We start from the raw sequence: 18,914 nt of genomic DNA, 5'->3' as shown, positions 1-18,914 counted from the left end.
ACACACACACACACACACACACACACACACACACACACACACACACAGAGTCCTGGAAACTGCCGTGGTTTATTTCATACTGAGTGATTCCCAGGTGTGAAGGGAGAAACTGGAGCAGAATAAAAAAATGAAATGAGCATAAACTAAAAGTTTTTCAGGGTCATATTTACAATACACCTTTCTGGTAACTCTTTGCACACAAATGTAGCATGTGGCACTATATGCTACTTGTTTGAGAGAAGCCTTATGCTGGGGACAGCTTCAGGCCTATTTACGTCTGATAAGTTCCATACAAGATTTCTAGCTCAGAGACCCTTGGGAGAAGGGCCTGGCTTAATATTACTTGTCATTGTCCTTCTGTCTGGAGCAACAAGCAAAGTAAGAGCCTTTGATGGTGAGTGCCATAGCTTTAGGAGCAGAACTGCCAGGCAGCTGTGTGTGCTTCCCAGACTGTGGAACAAGCAATAAAAAGAAAAAAGCAAGAAGAGAATTGCCAACTTCTTGCAACATGGAGCCATAACTGTAAGAGCCAAGCTGGTCATTTTTCCACCCAGCCAGCCCCAAGGTTGGCGTCTGACATCAGTGTGGAGAATGACATCAGAGAGTCTCCAATCACCTGCTTGACTGACAGCCTTGCTCAAAAGAAATGCCAGGGAAGCCAGAGACCCAAGAAATGAGGTGGGGAGGGGAATTAATTCTGTTCAAAAGGCCCTCACTATTTGTCAAACAGACCACTAATTCAACCAACTGAATAAAGCCAGACTTGAAGAAAAAGAAAAAAAAGAATTTTCAGAAGGAAAAAATAAGAGTAGCAAATTTAGGTTTAGGTGTATCTGCTAAAGTTCCTAATCTATAAGCCAGACAAACTGACTTTAGCTGGTGTTATAGACTAAATGTTTCAGGCCCTCCAAAACTCACATGTGGAAGTCCTAATCCCCAGTGTGTGTGTATTTAATGGAAGTAATTAAGGTTAAATGAGGTCATATGGGTAGAGCCCTGGTTCAATAAGATTAGTGTCTGTATAAGAAGAGACACCAGAGAGCAAGCTTGCACTTTCCCAGTGTGCAAATGCAGAGAAAAGACCCATGTGAAGCCAAAGCAACCATCTATAAGAGAGGAAGAAAGTTCTTACCAAAAACCAGACCCTAACAGAACCTTGATCTTGGACTTCCCAGCCTCTAGAACTGTGAGAAAATAAATTTAAGCCACTCAGTTTGTAGCATTTTGTTATGGCAGTCCAAGCAGACAAACTCCAGCCAACAGAAACAGGCTCGCAGAACTGACTAGAAGATGGAGAACCAGCCCAGAAACTGGCAGGATCCAAGTCAGCTCCAGAGAATGAAGAATCAGGAATGGAGCACTGGTCAGGACACCACTGCTGAGATAAGGAATTCCAACTGTTTCTAAGTCCCAGGAGGATGTATCCAATTAATTAAGCCTAAGTCATGTGTACCTCCTGGTTATACCAAGAGGGAGAGAAAGTATCTTGTCTTCCTCACTTCCATAATGGCCTGCTGACATGTATATCATCCCAAGACATCACAGTGGGGCCAGGTCCAGACTCAAAAGGAAATCAGGATGTTTCTATGAAGGGATAATGGATGCTGGGTAGTCAAAGAATTTTTAATGTCCACTAAATAACTTCACAAATTCCTGATAGGCTCTCCATTCTAGTATGCACATCACATGTCTGAATGTGATTTCTATGGCTATAGATTCAGAGATAGTGACTCCTAGAGGAGCCCCTGCCCAGTGGTAGAGCTACAGGGTCAAACTTCTCTATAGGTCTATGTATTGCCTATCTCTAACTTTCTGAGTGAGGACTACATGATACTTGGAAGTCCCTGATCAAAATGTTGATGCTAAGAAGAAATGTTATTGACTACTATATACTATCATTCACTCATCAGTTCCATCAAAATACCTTCTGATTGCCCAATTACAATGTTTATTGAACAACAATGCATCAATGTTTTGCAAGGAGTTTTATCCATAGGGCTTCCCCTCCCTTACCCCAGAGATGGAGACAGAAAAAGACATAGACACAGGGCAATTATAAACAGTTCTATAGCTAGACAGAGACACAAAGAGAAGCAGAAAGAAACTGAAGGAGACAAAGAGAGCCTGAGCAGATAAAATAACTGGAAGAGAAAAAAAGTGCTTGAGATAGGCATAACAACTCACCTAGAAAGTGCAAAAGCTTTTTACCTTAAGTCCCAAAAGTTAAGTATTGCCTTTTTTTTTTTTTGCACAGCAAAGGAAACAACAAAACTAAGAGGCAATTCATGGAATGGAAGATATTTGCAAATGACATTTTGAATAAAGGGCTGATATCCAAGATCTCTAAAGAACTTATCAAACTCAACACCCCCCCAAAAAAAAAAAAAAAAAACCAATCCAGTCAAGAAATGGGAAGACATCAACAGACACTTCTCCAAAGAAGACATACAAATGGCTAGCAGACACATGAAAAAATGTTTGACATCACTAAGCATCAGAGAAATACAAATCAAAACCACAATGAGATACCACCTTACACCAGCTAAAATGGTCAAAATTTACAAGACAGGAAACAAGTATTGGCATGGTTGTAGAGAAAGAGGAACCCTCTTACACTGTTGGTGGGAATGCAAGCTGGTACAACCACTCTGGAAAACAGTATGGAGGTTCCTCAAGACATTAAAAATAGAGCTCCCCTATGACCCAGTGATTGCACTACTAGGTATTTACCCCAAAGATACAGATGTAGTAAAAAGAGGCACATGCACCCCAATGTTCATAGCAGCAATGCCCACAATAGCCAAATTGTGGAAGGAACCAAGATGCCCTTCAACAGATGAATGGATAAAGATGTGGTTCATATATACAATGGAATATTACTCAGCCATCAGAAAGGATGAATACCCAACGTTTGCATCAACATGGATGGGTCTGGAGATTATGCTAAGTGAAATATAAATCAAGCAGAGAAAGACAATTATCATATGGTTTCACTCATGTGGAACATAAGCAACAGAGTGGAGGACCACAGGGGAAAGGAGGGAAAACTGAATGGAAAGAATTCAGAGAGGGAGACAAACCATGAGAGACTCTGGGAACTAAACTGAGAGTTACAGAAGGGTGGGGGTTGGGGGATGGGGTAACTGGGTGACATGTATATCATCCCAAGTGGGTGTTAAGAGCAGGGGCTGGGGTGAGTACTGGGTGTTATATGCAACTAATGAATTGTTGAAAACAAAAACTTATGACGTACAATATGCTGGCTAACCAAACAATTTAAAAAAAAGTTATAAGCAAACAATGCTTCTAGAAGACAAGGAGGGCTCTAGATGAATTTTCTCAGACACACTAGGCTCTAAGTCTCAAAAGTTTGAGTGATTTGGGCCATTATTTCTTCCACACTCCTCCCATCATCCCCATAGCCCCAAATTCCACTCAGCCAAGAGAATGGTAGTGGGGAGGAGACAGAAGCTCAAGGCTTTGCTAAGTGATGCCCTGTATCAGACATCAAAATGTTTGATGGCCAGAGCCTGATTTTCTGCAATAAAAGAACACAAATAGACAAACCAGACTGGAATGTCAGGTTCTGACCCTCGTTGAATGAGTTTCTAAGAAACACGTTGTTCCAGGATTTTTCTCCTAGATTATGTGGGTTGTTTTGTAGGGTCTTTCTGCCCAAAAAATCACAGCTTATTTACTCTTCAAAATAGTCTGTGAAGTCAAAAGCTCAACAGTAAGAGACAAAGTAATAAAGTAGTGGAGACGGAGTTCCCATTCTCTAAAACCTTTGAAAACAGGAAAACCTACAAACTATGTAAGTTGAAAACAACCAGAGTGTAAATTAGCCACATGTGAGCAAGTAAAACATTAGTATGAACTAGCTGCACCAACACCCATGTACATGGGAATGGCCTGGATAGAGGTCTTAAGTGTGCCACTTGTCCTCACCTGTTCCATCTGTTCAATCTATTGTGTTCAGCCTGTGCTTCAGAGTCCACAAATTTTATTACACACATTCAATAAACTCTATGCCCACCTACAAGCCAAATCCAGTTCTTATAGTTCAGTTGAGAACTTACTTTGATTCTTCTGTTGCTTTATACCACTGACCAGTCTGCCTTTCTTCAACTTTGTCCTTCCAAGACTCGACTCCTCTCTCCTGCTTCTCTTCAGGCTCTCTGCCTCTCCTTCTCAGACTCTCCAGCTGCTCCTTTTCCACCCCCACCTAATGCTAACAATTCCTGAGCTCTGTCCTTGGCTTTTTTCTTACTCTCCTACATGTTCTGACAATTTCATACACACCTGTGGCTATAAATACCGACTATACAGTTTGTCAGCTTTATCTCTAATGGAGGTTCCATTCCCAAGTTCCAGATCCAGATAGCAATTATCTACTAGGTAATATGTTCCTAAATGCCTCAACTGTAACCGGCTCAAAACTGAAGATCCCCACCCACAACCTTGCCCCTCCCCTAGTTCAGTGAATGATGGCACAACGTACTCAGGCTGCAAGTCATCAAAACCTCCCCCTTACATAATTGGTCTTTAAGTCCTGTCATTCCACCTCCGATATATCAAGTCCAGCCCCACCTTTTCATCCCCACTGCCATAACCCAGCATGGAGCCTTCAGTCTTCCTTCTTCTCCACTGCCCACCCTACCTCCTAACTCACCCCTTCCAAACACACCAGAGTAATATTTCTCATATTTAATTATGATTCCCACCCACTCAATATTATTCCTATGTCAAACATTGATAAAATAAAATCCAAACACCTTTGCATGGCAAACACCAAGCATAATATTCCTGGCTACTAGACCACTGTACCTGCCTTCAGTTTGCATCACACTGTACTGTGTGTTGCGGCTGCCTCATTGTGCCAATTTCATCTTTACGGAACCAGGGCTTAACACAATACATGAACACAGCATTCAAAAACACCAATGATTACCTCAATGGATGAATGAACCAATACCTCAAACTTCCCCTTCACAAAATTTCCCCTATATGCAATATTTTTGTTGTCCATACCTTAATACCATGCTAGAAACAAGATACTCAATTTTCTTTTACCTTAGAGTTTTAAATCATGAAGACCTTAAGTGAGCACCTAAATCAGTGGTTCTCAACCATGGATGCACATTAGAATCACCTGAAGAGTTTTAAGCTGACTCCAATCCTGACCAATGAAATCCAAATTCAGCCTTTGTATTTACTGTGGCAATCTGAGTGTTTTCATTGGAAAGAAAAAAAAAAAAAAAAGAGAGACCCAACATTCATTGAAGAGATTTACATCATGCTTAGAGAACATTTTATACATGGTAGCTTATATATTCTAAAAACAACCCATGAAGTAGAATCCTCTATTTATAAGGCACCTGAAATGCAGAGAAATTAAGTTACTTGAATGGGTCACCCAACCAGTATGTGGTGGGTAGAGGATTGAAATCCAGAGTTATTTGCTTCCGAAGAACATGTGCTTTCCTCTAATGAGACCCCCTATTGGCACTGTGAAATAGGACAGGACAGGGGGAAAGGGAGGGAGGGTTGAGGGAGGGACGGAAGGAAAGAAAACCTCTGACATTGGATTTGAATGTGAGGAACAACCCACAGTCGTCCTGAGTCAAGTGTGTTAGACTGAACCATCCATCTGGACAAACTGCTTTGGAGTTTTTAAAAACAAATGTGACCATTTGGCAAATGCATACGTAATAATTGTTTCAAGCAAGAATTCTAGACAGATGCTTGTGAAGGTTAATTTTATATGTCAACTTGACCATACCATTAAACATTAAACCCAAATTAAAGATTATTTCTGGCTGTATCTGCAGGTTTCCAGAGGACAGTAGCATTTTAATCAGTCGACTCAGTGAAATAGACTGCACTCCCCATATGGGTAGACATCATCCAATCCCTTGAGGGCCTGAATAGAACAAAAAAAGGTAAAGTAGGGATTTGCCCCCTTTATCTTCCTGCCTGCCTACCCCTCTTAGCTGAGACATTGATCATCTCCTGCTCTTGGACTGGGATTCACATCATTGGCTCCTCTGCTTCTCAGGTCTTTGTTACTCAGACCAGAATTATACCATCCACTTTCCAGGATCTTCAACTTAAAGATGGCAGATCATGGAACTTCTCAGTTTTCAAGATGTCCATCAATTCCTCACAATATCTATAAATACATGCACACCCTATTGTTTCTGTGGAGAACTCTAATATAAAGCAAAAATTAGAATATGATAAGACATTTACATAATCTCCAAGTATCTCCCCCAAGAGACTTATTACAAAGGGAAAAGTAGCAACTTGAGTGCAGAAGCCTAGCAGACACTACCTTAACCAAGTAAGCAAGTTAGTATCTCCAGTAATCAGCAATAAGAAATTATTATCATGCACCTCCTAATATAGTATGTACCAAGAAAGCCATCACATCAGGTCTATGGTATCTTTACCAAAAATGCACAACTTTCTGATGAAACATCAGAGCAACTAAATTGAGGGAGAATCAGCAAGGTAACTGGGCAATCCTCATCAGAAGTGTCAAGATCATAGAAGACAAAGACCAAGGAAATGTTCCAGGTTAAAGGAAACAAAGAAGATACAACTAAATGTAATGGCCCTTAACTGGATTCTGGACCAGAAAAAGGACATCAGGACAGTTTGTGAAATTTGAGTAGAGTGTGTAATTACACATATTAATGTTAATTTCTTTTGATGATTATAGTTATAAACAGTGTTTATATTTGGGGAAATTGGATAAGGGTATGTGGAATCTATCTTTACAACCTGTGAAATTGAAATTTTAAGTTAAAAATTTTTTAATTTAAAAGCTTAAAAGTGTGATATAAAGCTACAAGACAAGTTTTCACCCACGAATCTGAATTCTGAAAGGAGTACCAAATTATTTTAAGTAATATGGGTATCTTATGCCTCTCAAGGTAAATACATTTTAATGGAAAAAAAATACTCTTACATGTATAAGAAGTAACACTTGTTACATTGCCAATCTTTTTATAATCCTTTATGGGTTGTTTTTTTTTTTCTTAAAACCCTACAGAGTTTCTCACATCCACTTCACTGGGTACCACTGACATATAAGAAGCTAAGTGACTCCCATGGCTCCCAGGGCCAGTAAACAGCAGAAGTGGAAGTGGAAACAGGTGTCTGCTCCTCATTCAGCGCTCCTTCCTCTAACCTGCACTGCCTCATGGGGTCTTCCCTCTGGAGAGCACCAAAGGCCCATATCCCAAGCAGTTTCAGAGATACCAAAGAAGCTGAAGTAAAAGGAAAGCATGACAGACTCCACACTTGTGAATTACTATGCTGGAAGGTTCACAAAAATCTTTCCATAATTAAGAGGTTATTTTTTAAGTAGCCAAACATTTTATGTTTTGGGAGAGGAAAGAAGCTAATCTATCCTTTCCCCAACATCTTTAATGAGTGATAATAGTTAACATTTGTTGAGAAATTACTATTGCCAAACATTGCTCCAAGTTCTAGTATGTTCATTTAATTCCTGAAACAACCCTACATTGTAAATATATTCTTTGTTTTACAGATGAATATTAAAGAGTTTAAGCAACTTTCCTACAATCACACAGCTGAGCGATGAAGACATAGCTCAGTTAGATCAAATTGGTCCAGAATCTTTTTTTCCAGCATTTCTAGAAAGTTTTTTCCTCTTCCTATAGATACTCTCCAGTTTTTCTATCTCCCTTCCAAATTCCACATCCCCTTCATAAAACTGCCTTCCATCATCACAGCCTCCCTCCAGATCTTTGAGGAATTGTTTCAAATACTGAAAGCTAGAACATTGTTCTGTCCATCACACTTAAAAGATGTGCGCTCTGCCCAAAACCACACCAGAGGGCATAGGAAAAGGGAACAAGATAAAAATTATATATAATGACCCTACGCTTCTAGGTGCTTTAAGCTCTTCAAAGAGCTCCTTTTAAAAATAAAGGGTTTTTTTGTTTTGTTTTTTTTTTTTTACTATCCTCAGGAGGAAGAAAGGAAGTTATTCTCTTTGTTCATAAGGATCCCTTGTTATCCTTTATTAGCCACAACTGGATAGCAATCCTACATTGCCAATGATCTGGATGTGTAATTCAACAGGGATCAGGTAAAAAAAAAAAAATACTTGATTTGCTTGTTCACAATTATTATAACCATTCTAAGACACTTCTCAAATGAGACCATTAATAAACCACTTGACTAGCAGTGTCTCTTCAACAGAATTTCTCCTTGTTATACAGTGATATCCTTGACCAAATATTAGTAACAATTTTGAACCAGATTTTCAATGGTAGTGATAAGATTCTCATTGACCCTACCCTTCTGTGACCAGTATCAGCAAGTTCATTCTAGGGTTGGCAAACCCCTTAATAATTTCTGAGGAGATCAGACCTTACCCTCAGCCTTGTCAGTTCTCTATGCCCAAGCTCAGAAGCTAATTGGTGAACTGATGACCTCTCAGGGCAGGTTCATCATCTTCTGCATTCTCCTACCTGCCATTTGTCTATGCAAACTCATTTCAATCAAAAGACTTCACAAGTTCCCTTCACTGTGGTAAAGCATTTCTTGGACAGGATGGTTTATAGGTGACAGACTGTACAGAAAATAGATTTTGAACCCTACCCCTCCATAAAATTTCCCAGATAGTTGCAGGAAAAAAAAAAAAGAAATCCCAGTATTGCTCATAGTTCCACATGGTACTAAAGGTCAAGACAAACAATATTTGGACCATCAGGCTTTGTCATTATCCTTATATACTCAGGAAACTGAATAAAGTTTGAAGCAATAACTTCTTTTTGCCTGCTATCACACACACACACACACACACACACACACACACACACACACACACACCCCTTGCACTTCCTGTTCCCTCTTCTGGATTTACATTATATTCAGATAGAAAACTCAGCAAACCTTATAGGAAAGGGGAGGCAGCAGCACTGGTAGAATACTAACAATTAAGAGCCCACAGAACCCTGATTTTATCGTTCTATACTATATTCACATTTCATATTTTTTAAAAGATATTTAGCTTATCAATGCTGGGAGTATTTCTTAACATGGATGTAGGGGATAATTTGTTGTGATTGAGGAGGAAAATGAAGCTGCTCAGAGATTTTTAGACAGGACTTATAAGTCAAATCACTTTTCTGATTCCTGTTATTCAAAGTGCCAGGGCCACAAGCATTCACTCGGTAGTATTTTAAGGCTAAATCTCCACTGAATTCTGCCTGCCTCAGCCAAATTTCCCCAGGTAATGCAGACCCTCAGAGGACATTCATAAGAGGTGAATGGTGCCAAATCCCCAGGCAAGTACTAATGGTTCAATCTTCCTACACGACAAAAGACACATCCCCATCATAATTCTTCCTCAAGATGAATTAAGATGAAAATAGGTTTCCATGATGCTATATACATGTTTAGAATCTTTCCAACTAAAAATCCGGAGATGAAGTTATTTATGTTGCTGAAGAAAGGCATCTAAATGTTACATTTTTAAAAGCTCAACTAAACTGAAAGCATCTTGTAATCTCTCTGCAACTTGCGTAAAATCCTTTCCATCTCAGAGTCTCCCATATGCAGGAATCAGCTCACAAAAGGTACAGTAGACCCCACTTACCCATGGAAAACACATTCCAAGACCCCCAGAGGATGCCTGAAACCACAGATCATACCAAACCCCATGTTCTTTCCTCTACATACATATGTACGATAAAGTTTAATTTGTAAGTTAGGCAGAGTAAGAGATTAATAGAACAATTAAGATATACTGTAATAAGTTATATGAATGTGGTCACTCTCAAAATGTTATTTTACAGTACTCACCCTTCTTGTGACAGGACATAAAATGCCTACGTGAGGAGATGAAGGGACGTGAATGACGTAGACACTGTGACATAGAGTTAGGCTACTATTGACCTTCAGACGATTCATCAGAAAGACGATTATCGGCTTCCAAACTGCAAATGACCACGGGGAACCAAAACTGCGGAATGCGAAACCACAGATGAGTGGGGACAACTGTACTTACAGCTCAATGCCTCAAGAATCTAAAGTTCACATGAACGTGTCTTTTTTCCCCCTGGTTCTTACCTTTTCTTTATTTTTTTCCCACCCACCTGCCCACCATCACCACCCAGACACACTTCTCACATTCCAAGTCTCTGGCCTTTTCCCTCCTGGACAATCTAATCACCATGATTTATATAGAAGCTGGTGGATGGTAGAAACTCAAGAACCCTGTGCCCCTAGGAATCAAGTTAAGCTGACATCATTGTAATGTTATCATAGACATGAACAGAAAGCCTTCAAGCTTGTGTCTTTTTATTTCCCATCTAATCCTCCATAGATCCCCCCAGCTTCTCAGAGGTACTTCAGCAGTTCCACAGAAAACAATTCACCGAGAAATAAGGAAACTATGAAGGCATACTGTCCCTTGCTTCTATCTGGAGTACTTATTAGGGTTTCTCCTACATTTCATCTGATGAAAAAAAAAAAAAAAAGTACTATGACTTAAGAAAAAGTTTGAGAACATCTTATACGCCAGTTTTCTGATTTTACAGATGAATAAACAGAGGCCAGAGGAGAAAAAGAGGATTAAAAGTAGAAAGTTCCTTGATATCTATAGAGGAAGACCATATAAGTAAAGCCTTATAAAGGCTTGGGTTAGAGCTGATTTCATAGACCTGTACAGCCTTAAGGTGGTGGGTATATAAACATCTTTGGGGGCCCTTGTCTCCCCCTGTGAAGGTACTGCCTCCATGGTAGCCCCCTCAAAGCAGCCAGATACTGAATTGACTATTGTGGAGAGCCTTGGTTTGCTTCCCAGAGCTCCAGTTTCTTAAGGAAATCCAACAAATCCTCATAATAGGGAAGGACTAAAAATGGACGATGGAATATTTTATAGTAATAAAAAGAATGAGGATAAAAAGACCTTCAGAAGGTAATGACTGTTGCTCTGGGCCTTGACTGGACTTCCCATCCTCACCCTGCCCAGTGATCTCCACTGCCCTCTACTTCCAGCAGTGACCTGGGCACAGGGACCTGGGGGGTATCTCTGGGTGAAATGACTTTCCTGCCACCAGCCAGGCTTCAGTGTATTGATCCAGCACCTGGCAGGCACATGTGTGTGTGCAAACTGAGTCACAGGGCAGAATCCCTCTGAGTCTGGGTGAGTCTACACTAGGCCAGAGAGTGTCTCTACATCCATGGAAGCGAAATATTAAAAAGCAAAGTAATTATAACAAGTCAAGAGAAAGACAACAGAAGGGAAACAGGTTATATTTTAGTACCTTTAACAGCACTTTTTTCCTGCTATCTGAACATGGGATGGGTTATGGGCTGAACTCTGTCCTCCCCAATTTATATGAAGTCCTAACCCCCAGTACCTTCAGACTGGGGCTATATTTTGAGAAAAGTTCTTTAAAACAGGTAATTACGTTAAAATCAAGTACTTAAAGCGAGTACTAACCCAATATAACTGGTAGCTTTATAAAAGGACATTGTCCATACAGAGACATATCAGGGGTATACACACACAGAAGACTGACCATATGAGGACAGAAGGGGAGCGGGGGAGCGAGGGAGCGAGGGAGCGGGGGAGCGAGGGAGCGAGGGAGCGAGGGAGCGAGGGAGCGAGGGAGCGAGGGAGCGAGGGAGCGAGGGAGCGAGGGAGCGAGGGAGCGAGGGAGCGAGGGAGCGAGGGAGGCCTTGATAAAAACCAACCTGGCTGACACCTTAATCTTGGGACTTCCAGTCTCCAGAATTATGGGGAAACAATTTGTTGTTTAAACAACCCAGTCTGTGGTACTTTGTTATGGCAGCCCTTGCAAACTAATATAGGGTCCCACATTTTCATTTTGCACTAGTCCCTGAAAATTATGTAGCCAGTTCTGGCTTTTTAGTGGATAAATTAGACCCTGCTTTGGGATGATTTAACCCAGAACTATATAGGGAAGGAGATTCTAAGGAATGTAACTCCTAGCTTATCCAAGCTGGCAACCTAACACAGAAAAGCAGAAAGATTCCTGGAAAGGCAAATACATATTCTTCTATGCCATGGCAACAGTATATATGGAATGCTGATTGCACAGTTAATACCTCCCTGGACACAGAGGCAAGTATGCAAGTAGATCTATGTAGACATACGTATTGCTGAAATAAATTTCAGTTTACCTGTAGTTCAAGGTGTAGAATCTGGCAAAGAACCTGAGCACTGCCATAAGTGTCTTTGATTGCAATTACATTTTGATATTTCCCAATTGAGTCTCACAAAAAAAATAAAAATAAGGTTTCCTTGTTCTAAAACCATGAACATTGTGAACCTACATATAGGACTTGACACATATGCTCCTTGTCACCAGGGCATATAAGTAGCCAGGACATCCTAGCTACAAATCACTCCTTTTATTTTATTGTTAAACTTTGTTTCCGCATACTCAACAAGATTATATGTTCTATAGCTATGTTGTAAGTTTAGTTTCAGTTGTTGCTGGAAGCACTGTATTAGAAATTAAACATTTTTAGTACTTACGAATGAGGAAAAGAATTATCTCCAAGTTATAGTCCTACTAAAAACATTAAACCAGGATAATACATAATTTGTATATATACATGAAATATCTCTAGAAAGCCATGCAGAGGGGAAATTGGGGCCTGGTAGAAAGGGGTGGGATACTTTATCAACCTCTGTCTTTTGATTTGAATCACCTAAATGTACGCCCAGATTGAAAAATGATTTTAAGAGTCCCAGTTTCAAAATCTGCCTTCAATTTTTATTTTAGTATCTGAAAAATCTATGATTTGTTTTCTCTTTACTCTCCGTGGGTACCTCAAATCCCCCTTCCTTGAGGAAAAGAACCATATGTCCCTCCATTTGATTTTATGATAAACTTACTGCTGGCTTTAAGTTCAACTGCCTGAGTTCACAGTATCCAATAAAGTAGGGCAGAGAAGATAGCTGCTTCCTGAGCTTTTAAAACACTCAGCTTTCACATCTCTGGCTCCCTCACATCCTCTAACCTAAGGCTGCCAGATCCTTCTTTCAGTGCCCTAGCCAAATGCATCATGGTCCCACAGTGGTCATGCAGGAACCATTCTTCCAGGGAAAATAATTAGTGCCCAGTGCTTCATGTCCTTCTGATGCCCAGTCAGGATGTATTCCAGGTCAAGCTAAAACTTCCTTCAGTTAATCACATCCCAAGAGCAACTGAGATCCAAAATTTATCATCTCTCAGCAAACAGAGCAGCTAAAAGCATACTATTCTCGCTTAAAATAGGTGTATTCGATACTTCTTGTTCCAATAACTTTTCGTGGGTAAGGAGGTGGGAGTAAGTGCTGGGAATCTCACCCTGCAGTGCCCCCTACTGGTCATGTTAAGGAGCGGTTGAGGGAACGGAAGGAACGGTAGTGACTTTCTAAACGTTGCTGAGAGAATGACTCTGTGGTAGGGTTGGGGTTTTTCTCCCCTCAACATACCCTACAAATTGGGTATCATTTCAGTACCTACACCATCCTGGTTACAAACTTACAGAAAATACCTATGGGTCACATTGGTGACGACCCAGTGTCAATAGAAAGGAGAGGAACTTTAAACTACAGCGAGAAAGTAGAAGAGAACCCCTCTAGTGAGGGTTACAGAGTGCCTCAAATCTTAAGAGCTGCCCCATCCTGGCCCCCAACCCAGACTGGGTGGCCACAGTAGGACATAATGTCGGTTTCATCTGCCAAGAACTCTATACTGAAATTCTCCTTGAATTTTGTTCCCCTCATGAATTTTTTTTCTCTTTCAACATGCAAACAACTCTGGGAAACTTAAATGCACTGGTTTCACATTTGCTTTAGTGTGATTTTCTTGAATCAGACTGGCTTTGACTAACAACTTGGTTTGGGGTTAATTGGGACTGAAGAGTTTTAAGACTTGCATTAAGGAGTCTGGAGCATGTTCAAGAAGAGGCCCAGAGACCTGGGGTCCGGGAGCCTTTGAGTATCCAGGGGTGGCAGAAGGACCCTGAAGGAATTCTGTTTACAGCCCCATCTTTGTGAAGACTTAAACCTACCCTGGTGAAGCAAGGTGTTCAGATGGGGCTACTCCCATCTCCAAGTGCAGGCCGTGCCCCAAAGCTTAGAAAATAGACACCAAGGCCAGCCCCACAGGTTTGCAAAGGGGTGACCAAAGAAATGGTTTTTCCAAAGGGAGCTCATCACCCACCTCCTGACAATATAAAATGCAATGTATTCATTAGGAAGGGATAAAGCTAGGAGGTAGCAGAGATTTTCTTTTAAGAGAGTTGGTACGCCAAGAGTCCTCATCATAGACGAGGAGGTGGTGCCTCCCCTGGACCCCTCCCTTATGCCAAGTGAGGAATTCTTCAAAAGAACTTAGAGTTTGTCATTTGTTCCCTGGAGACTACAGGACTGACACCTCACTTGTCCTTCAAGTGTTAAAGGTAAGAGACTAGCTGGAATATCCTGCCCAGTGACAAGAGGAAGGACAACAAAGGGAAGTGCCAGCCTTTTTAGAGTTTTGTGTGGCAAAGATGTTCAGGGGTTTCTTGTTGGGTAGCCTTAAACATGCATGCAAGAGAAAAGACTTGGGTTATCCTAAATAGGTCCTCTAGGTGATCCCACCAGAGGGACATCACAGGGAGTCAAGAGCTGAGAAGAGTCACAAACGTCCAGCTGCATGAGCCACTGCCCATAGCAAGGGATGACCAAATGCTATGACTGGAATCCCCGAAAATTCACTGAAAGCCTCCCTCTCCCTAAGAGTGAGCATTAGCGCTGCAGCATCAACCCACTGAAGCACCTCAATGCCAGATTACCACTGTTCTGTCAAATAAAACCTTCCAGCCCCTTCTCCTTCCCTCCTACTGCCACCCAGGGTAGTAGAGGAAGTGCTGAAGTAAAAGAACCAAGGAGAGGAACAGAGGAGCCAGCCAAGCCCTCCCCTTCTCTCCACACAGGCTCCCAACCCAAAGAGCCTGAGGTGGAGGGAAGGAAAAACTTGGCTTTAACAGGACTTTGCAATGATCGCGATTATTCCTTTAGCTATTAATAGATAAGGAAGACACAGGTTCAGGTCCCAGAGGTTCCTCTGCAGTTGGGATAAAAATGCTGGAATGCATTCTGTGTTTTTTCCCCTCCACTTAGAGGCATACAAACACCTGAGATCCCTCAGGGTATCTCATTTAATCTTCTCGTCTAAGAAATAAGACTTGGGAAGGATAACAACTAGTATTGAATAGCATTTTACAAACCACATTCACATACATAAATACTTCATTTAATTCCCATCATCTTCTCCATTTTAAAGAGGAGAAAACCAAGTTCTGAGAAATAACTTACCCTGGGAGCAAGCACACCATGAAGTGAATTTGAATCCAGCCTATCTGATTCCAGGGTACTGACTCAGGGTACCATTTGTAAAACTCAAGCTTTCAGCTTTTCTGGAAAAATTCTGGAAATTTCAGTGAATACAAAGGATTTGGTGTTTTACTCCCTAGCTACTGATCTATAAATGTAATCGACTGGCTAAATACTAAAGGCTGAGCCTACCAGCCAATAAATGTCCCTTCAAGACGACCATAAAAATACTGATTTTCCTGTGCCTTCTTGAATTCCTTAAAAACACTCCTGAGACTTGATCATCTTCAGTTCCTCACAAACAATTAGAAGGTCCCTTCTACTTTGTCAGGCTCTGGACTGCTACATCATTTCATGGTTCCTCAGAGCCTGCCTCTTCATCTCCGGATCATTTCACTACACAGACACATAGGACTTCCAGTGTGCTGTATTCATCCCCAACCCACAGTAAGCTTTGGTTGTTCCTCAAAGCTGAAATAGGGTTTTTTCACGCTAACAAATCCCAACACATTATTTCCTTAACAAATACTTTAATGCTACAGATGATTTTTAATTACTTAGGTCTGGGATACAGCATTCACATTGTCTCAAACAGCGTGGCAGATTTTATTCATTCAGATTATTGGCCAGCTCCCCCCTTCTCTTTCCTCAAAAAGATGGAAGAAGAGGAAGGAAAGGACAAAAAAGGAAAAGTAGAAACAGCCGAATGCAGTAATACAGAAAGATAAAAATTTCAAGGCCGGAAGAAAGTTTAACACTCATCCATTCTCCTGTGGTACCAAGCTCAGGTGTATGGAACAGCAGCTTCTCTCCTTACACCTCACACATCACAAGAGAAACTAACCTTCACTTCCTGGCAGCCCCTTGCTTCATGGCCCAGAGCCTCACCCCTACCTATTCCCTTATCATGGCAACCACTCCAGATACAGCTACTTCCTTCTTACTTACACCAACCTCTTGAGCTCTTAGCAGAGAGCTGAAGACTCACAATGTGCTTACAACCAAGGTAATTTTTGGTCCAAGAGGGGAGCCCAGAAATCATCTGCAACTTTAAAAATGCCATGGGGTAGGGAAAATGGAGAGGCAGGATTCACTGATGTTGCCTCCACTCCTGCCTTCCCACCAGTGACCCTCAGAAAACAGACAAGAGTTCCATCCCTGGCTTTGCTTAGGACCTCAGAACAGCTCTGACACCAGATAAGCCTCAGAAGGGCCAGAATTTGGGCTGGTGGGCTTCTCTGCCAAATCCACGTTCTGGAACCTGGGCCCAGGCATCTCCCTCCGGTCGGTTCCAAAAAGCAAACCCCAGACTAGCTCACTTTCTAGTCCTCCCACCTTTGTCCTGCCAGAGCCTGGTTTCTTTCCCTCAGCTTCAGGGTTCTGAACCTTAGCCCTGTACTCCAGTAGGAGGCCCAAACTGTTTTCCCTCACTCACTGTAAACCTTGCCTCTATCCCTGGCTTCTACCCCTCCAAGTTTAACACTTACCTATGCTCTCCTGGCATTCGAACCTCAGCCTCCCCAACCCTGATCTCCGGGTCAATTCCCTGACGCAGCTCCACCAACACAGAAGAGCCTGTTTTATAGACGTGAAACCAGGTACAGCGAGCTTGAATTGCCTGCCCGAGAAGGAAGCCTGACTATCTAACCCAGAATCTCATCACCTGAACCAGTGGTTCTCAAACAATAGTGGGCATCAGAATCACCTGCAGGGAATCATGAGCTTGCTGGGGCCCAATCCTGGAGTTTCAGATTGAGCAGGCCTGGCATGAGGGCTGATCGTTTGCATTTCTAACAAGTTCCCAAGTGATGTTGATGTCTTGGGACCACACTTTGAGAACCATACACCTATACTCTTGCTTCTCTCCTGCTGTCTGCATTTAGCACAGGCCAATTAAATCATAATCATTAGAGATGTAGACCAGACATCAGTATTTTTCAAAAGCCCTTCAGATGATTCTAATGTGCAGCCTGCGTTGAGAACTACAGACACACCCTTGCCACTCAAATCACAGTCCACCGTCAGCACCAACATCACCTGGGTCTACTCAGGCCAATTGAATCACAAGATCCCCAGATGATTCATATCGCTTTAAAGTTTAAAGAACACTGATAAACACTTTACCTCCTCCCAGTTCCTCTCCAGCCGCTCAGCCCCTTGCCAGGGATCTTGGAAATCACCGTATCAATTTCAACCAGAGACACAAAATTGGTAAAAAGATATGAGGAAATGTATCGCAAGGAATTGGCTTCCAAGATTGTTGGGCTAATTAGGCAAGTCCTAAGCCCATAGGACAGGCCATCAGGAAGAAAAGGCTACACAGCTGAAAGTGCTGTCCCAGGCAAAATTCCTTCTCTTAGGCAAGCCTCAGCTTGGCCTTGAAGACCTTTTAATGGATTAAATCAGGCCCACTCAGATTATCTGGGATAATCTCCCTTCCAGTCCACTGACATGGGCTTTAATCCACAAAACACCTTCAGAGCAATACCGAGATTCAAGTTTGATACATAAATCACATAAAACTGACCATTGCAACCACTGAGGATGTTTGACTTAGTAATAGAGCTCACAGCTCGCACCTTCCCTTTTATGTCCAGCTGGAGCAAACAGTAGATCGACATGTCTTTACCTAAGCACTGATGAAAACAGGGGTCAGTGTGACTAAGTCATGAACTCTGCCTCCTTCAACTTTCATCATTGCGTTTCCTTTCCCTGGGTGTTCATAAATCACCATAATAAGAAGGCATTAAGAATCTTCACCTTCTCTAAAAGGGGCTATCAGCTTATAAAAAGCTACAACGGGTCCTTATCATTTGTAGGTCTGGACATTTTTTACATGTCTTCTAGTCTGTAAATTTTAAATAATTATTACCTCTATGAGCTGGACTCCGGACTTCAAATAATGCACCCTAAGATTGTGTGATATTTTTTAGCAACCATATCACATTATTTAAGCTTGAAGTGTACTCAATAATTCTCCATGTAAATTCCTAAAAGGCTGGATTTCCCCCTAGTCCATACCTATATAGTTAATTATTTGAGCCCAGTTTGAGACTTCCCATTCTTTCCTTTATTCATTATTTAATAGATAATGCTAAGCACAAGATATACAGTCAAGGAACTTCCAGTCAGGTGGGTGAGAAAAACCACGTGAGAAATTATGTAATAGAGATAAGTACAAAGTCAAAGTCCTTTTTGTTAATTTTGACTAATTCTTATAACCTACAAAAATTATAACTAGGGGAGCTTCTGTTTTCAAGTGTTTAACTACCCACCCCAGCTTCATCTTAACCACCAATTTAATAAGCATGTTTTATATTGTCCAAATCACTACTAATATTTTAATAGCATTGGTTGATACTTCAGAATCAATGCTCTTTGTGTTTAATTATCGTAGCCAGTTGAATAGCAGTGCCCAAAAAGATATGTCCCCATCCTAACCCCTGGAACATGTGCATGTGACCTTATTTTAAAAAAAGGGGCTTTGCAGATATAATTAATTTGTAAGGATCTCAAGATGAAATCACCATGG

The 18,914-nt window shown here is 41.3% G+C and overlaps 1 pseudogene; it reads right to left on the bottom strand.

Annotated features, from left to right (window-relative positions):
• Nucleotides 1-18,914, bottom strand: part of LOC112823648 (cytosolic 5'-nucleotidase 3A-like) — a 235,815-nt pseudogene that overhangs the window by 180,155 nt on the left and 36,746 nt on the right.

The sequence above is a fragment of the Callorhinus ursinus genome, unplaced genomic scaffold, assembly GCF_003265705.2.
Source record: "Callorhinus ursinus isolate GAN/ISIS: 27379988/994484 unplaced genomic scaffold, GSC_fseal_2.0 scaffold5, whole genome shotgun sequence".
NCBI lineage: Eukaryota > Metazoa > Chordata > Mammalia > Carnivora > Otariidae > Callorhinus > Callorhinus ursinus.
This window is presented reverse-complemented; position numbering and strand designations above follow the sequence as displayed.